Below are 4,931 nucleotides of genomic sequence, written 5' to 3' on the forward strand. Positions count from 1 at the left end.
CAGCAGGGAAGATAGACGTCCTTGGTACTTCTTCGCATCTGAACACTGTATTGCTGATCCTAGTGCATATTTCGAAGAGTGACAAAGAGATTGGATTTATACCCCGCCCTTCAGAGCGGCTTACAATCTCCTTTCCCTTCTTCTCCCTACAACAGACACCCTGTGAGGCAGGTGGGGCTGAGAGAGCTCTTTAGAGGACTGCCCTTGAGAGAACAGCTCTGAGAGAACTTGTGACTGACCCAAGGCCACACTAGCAGCTGTGTGTGGAGGAGTAGGGAATCCAACCCGGTCCTCCCAGATTAGAGTCTGCACTCCTAACCACGACACCAAAATGGCTCTTAGGTCAGGATTCGGGGGCCGTTTACCCATAAGTAAGATCTGCTGGATCCCGTAGATTTACTCTCAAGTAACTGCACAGGAGTTCAAAAGCAAGAAATTGCAAGTAGATAAATAGGTACCACTTCGGTGGGAAGGTAACAGCGTTCCGTGCGCCTTGGTGTTTAGTCATGCCGGCCACATGACCACGGAAACGTCTTCGGACAGCGCTGGCTCTTCGGCTTGGAAACGGAGATGAGCACCGCAACCCTAGAGTCGGACTCGACTGGCTTTCGAGCAAGGGAAACCTTTACCTTTACCTAACTGCACAGGACCGCAGCCTTTAGCAGAAAGCAAATCATTTCCAAACGATAGAGCTGCTTGTCGTGTCACAACAAACCTGACTAGTTGCCATATTCCCACGTGCACCTCGAATACGTGAATGCACGAAGCTGCCTTATCAGACCTCTGGTCTATTGAAGTCAGTACTGTCTACTCAGACTGGCAGCTGCTCTCCAGGGTCTCAGGCAGAGAAAGGTCTTTCACGTCACCTGCTGCCTAGTCCTTTCAGACGGTCGCGTGTTGGTCTGCCATAGAAGAGCTAGATTCAAGTCCCAGCAGCACCTTAGAGACCCCTAAGATTTTTTTGGGGTATAGCTTTGCAGAGGCCGCGGTGGCTCAGAGGTTAAAGCGCCGAGCTGCAGACCAGAAGGTCGGCAGTTCGAGACCCGAGTGCCACCTGATGGAGTTTCCGTCTCTGGCCTAAGCTCCTGCCAACCTAGCAGTTTGAAAGCAAGAAATTCCAAGTAGATATATAGGTGCTGCTTTGGTGGGAAGGTAACAACGTTCCGTGTGCCTTGGCATTGAGTCATGCAGGCCACATGACCACGGACACGTCTTCAGACAGCGCTGGCTCTTCGGCTTCAAAACGGAGATAAGCACTGTAGCCCCCTGGCTTTCGAGCAAGGGAAACCTTTACCGTAAGCTTTGGAGAGTCAGAGCTTCCTTCGTCTGATACCTGATCAGTGGTCTGATTCAGTTGGGTTTGGGTGTTCGGTATAAGGTAGCGTCATGTGTTTCATGTGGGGACAGAGGCATTATTTGCAGAACTGCATAGTATCTTGCATAGGGGAAGCTGACGGAGTGTGGGTTGTGGGTGCGAGGGAGCCCATATCTATTCATCTGTGTGTGTGTATAAGGGTACATGTGTCCTGGACAGTGGCGGGCCTACATTTTTGGGACCCGGAAGCTCGAACTGTTATGGGGGCAACAACCAGCAACAACAATGCTCCAAGCCCCCGAGGAATTTTTGAAACCTGACCAACTACAGGGAATATGTCGTCAAAGGCTTTCGCGGCCGGAGTTCATTAGCTGTTGTAGGTTTTCCGGGTTGTCTCGCCGTGGTCTTGGCATTGTAGGACCTGACGTTTCGCCAGCAGCTGTGACTGGCATAGCCTAACTCAAACAGGACACAGTATTTTGTTCCAAGACACTGAAAGGCTGTACAGCACAATTACCACGTCAGATTACACAGGGAAGCCATTGAAATCCATAAACATAAACAGAAGGCAACACCCACCGCTCAGGCTCCACTGGACTGTTTTGGATTGCTAGCTATTGGTGGGGGAAGGAACGTGCAGATCTGTCCTAGCAGAGGAGGGAGAGCTTGTACCTGAATAAAACGTGGTCTTAAAGGTGCCACTGGACTGTTTTTGACCGGGGGGCCTGGGAAAGCTCTGCAACTTACCTGGCTGCTTCTTGATTTGACTGAGGGCTGCTGGGAGCAGGGGGTGGGGCTTGTTTATTTATTTATTTATCATTAAATTTATACCCCGCCCTTCCCCGTGGGGCTCAGGGCGGCTTACAAGGCAAGAAAAAACTTGCTAATAAAACATCAATACCATAGTACAATTAAAACATCATGTACAATTTAAAACCCATTTAAAACATTAAAGTGCTCAAAAACTAAATGCATGTGCCCGCCCCCTGGGCTCTTTACTGCCGGAGCGCCGCTCCTGTGCGCTCCTGCAGGAAATGACCCCTGCATTTTATAAAAGAATGAAAATACATACAAAACATTTGTAAAAATTGGTTACATAAGAACATAAGACATTGAAAGGCTGGACAACACTTCCAATTACCATGTCAGATTACACAGGGAAGCCTTTGAAATCCATAAACATAAACACAATTTCAACAGGAAAGAAGAGAGTTTAAAAATAAACAGGGCATGGTTTCCTGTCCTGAAAAAAACAAAAGGCTCTACATCTGACAATAGCACTACAGAGAAGATCAGAGTTTCAACAGCCAATCCACATACAAAAGAAACTATTCAGGAAAAAGGAAACCTCAGGAAACAATCCATATACAAAAGAACCTTCTCAGGAAAGCTCCTCCATTAGCATGTTTCACAGCCTGGGGAACTCCTACAAGAGAATGACTCAGCCCTACCCCAGCTTCTGGAGTAGATATAAATTACCTGCAGACCATTTTTCTTCTCACCTTGACACAGAGTCCTCCACCTTTTTGTGTTATACCTCTGAGGATGCCAGTCACAGCTACTGGTGAAACGTCAGGTCCTACAATGCCAAGACCACGGCCAGACAACCCGGAAAATCTACAACAGCCAACTACAGGGACATTTTGAGGCCATACGAAACTGGTATTAGAGCATATTCTAAGGTCAATATTAAGTACTCCAACCCACTGGCTTCTGATTCTGTCACTGAAAGAGGCGTGTTTTAATAACAAACACTTTAAAAAGCTCCTATCAATTTTGTCAGAAATTCACTCAGATAAATAAAGGAGTTGTTTCGGGGGCCCTCCAGGATTAGGGGCCCTGAAGCTTCAGCTGCGTGAGTTTCACTGTAGATCCGCCCCTGGTCCTGGCGTCTGGGCCTTGTGAGACAAGCAGCCAGAGAATCCCCCTTGCGGGTCCACCCCAGGCCCCCTGCCTTTCCTTAAGAACATAAGAGGGGCCGATGTTGGATCAGGCCAGTGGCCCATCCAGTCCAACACTCTGTCACACGGTGGCCAGAAATACCAGGTGCCCTCAGGAGGTCCAGCAGTGGGGCCAGGACACCAGAAGCCCTCCCACTGTTGCCCCCCCCAGCACCAAGAATACAGAGCATCATTTGCCCCAGACCGAGAGTTCCTATCTATTTGTTGTTGTTCAGTCGCACAGTTGAGTCCGACTCTTCGCGACCCCATGGACCAGCTCCCGCCAGGCCTTCCGCTGCCCTTTGAAGTTGGCTCAGTTTCATGTTTGTTGCATCTATGACACTGTCTAACCATCTCATCCTTTGCCGTCCCCGTCTTCTTTGACCTTCAATCTTTCCCAGCATCAGGGTCTTCTCCAGTGAGTGCTCCCTTCTCATTTGGTGGCCCCCTATCTATACCTTGTGGCTAATATCCCCTGATGAACCTCTGCCCCAGATGTTTATCCAAATCCCTCTAATAAGAACATAAGAGAAGCCAGTGTTGGATCAGGCCAATGGCCCATCCAGTCCGACACTGTGTCACACAGTGGCCAAAAACACCAGGTGCCCTCAGGAGGTCCACCAGTGGGGTCAGGACACCAGAAGCCTTCCCGCTGTTGTCCCCTCCCCCAGCACCAAGAATACAGCGCATCACTTGCCCCAGACTGAGAGTTCCTATCCATTCCTTGTGGCTAATAGCCACTGATGGACCTCTGCTCCATATGCTTATCTAATTCCCTCTTATAAGAACATAAGAGAAGCCAAAGTTGGATCAGGCCAATGGCCCATCCAGTCCGACACACTGCCACACAGTGCGCAAAAATGCCAGGTGCCCTCAGGAGGTCCAGCAGTGGGGCCAGGACACCAGAAGCCCTCCCACTGTGGCCCCCCAAGCACCAAGAATACAGAGCATCCCTTGCCCCAGACTGAGAGTTCCTATCCATTCCTTGTGGCTAATAGCCACTGATGGACCTCTGCTCCATATGCTTATCTAATTCCCTCTTATAAGAACATAAGAGAAGCCAATGCTGGATCAGGCCAATGGCCCCTCCAGTCCAACACTCTGTGTCACACAGTGGCCAGAAATACCAGGGGACATCAGGAGGTCTAGCGGTGGGGCCAGGACACTAGAAGCCCTCCCACTCTTGCCCCCCAAGCACCAAGAAGACAGAGCATCCCTTGCCCCAGACATAAGGACATAAGAGAAGCCAATGTTGGATCAGGCCAAGGGCCCATCCAGTCCAACACTCTGGGTCACACAGTGGCCAGAAATACCAGTTCCCGTCCTGGTAAGTTTGCCTTTGCAGACAAAGCAGCCACCCTGGCACCGGTGCCAAGGAAGCCAGTGTCCCCTTGCCCCACCGTGGGCGCGAGGAGGTCTTCGTGAGTCTCCCAACCTGGATCAGGCAACCCCCCCATCCCCTGCCTGTGGCCAGGGGGGACCAATGCTCCCTCTTCTAAGCTGTGGAGTCCAGTGAGCAAAAAATCTACTTTGTGAGCTGCCGGCATTACAGTTGTGAGCGACCGAGCGATTTGGCTGCTGCATCAATCAGTTTGTTCTGGAGCCCTCCTTCCTGAGCGAAGACACAACTGTGTGAGCAGGAGGCTAAAAAACTGTGAGCTGGCTCACACTAACTC

Source organism: Gekko japonicus, unplaced genomic scaffold (genome assembly GCF_001447785.1).
Source record: "Gekko japonicus isolate JY-2015 unplaced genomic scaffold, Gekko_japonicus_V1.1 scaffold5930, whole genome shotgun sequence".
Classification (NCBI taxonomy): Eukaryota; Metazoa; Chordata; class Lepidosauria; order Squamata; family Gekkonidae; genus Gekko; species Gekko japonicus.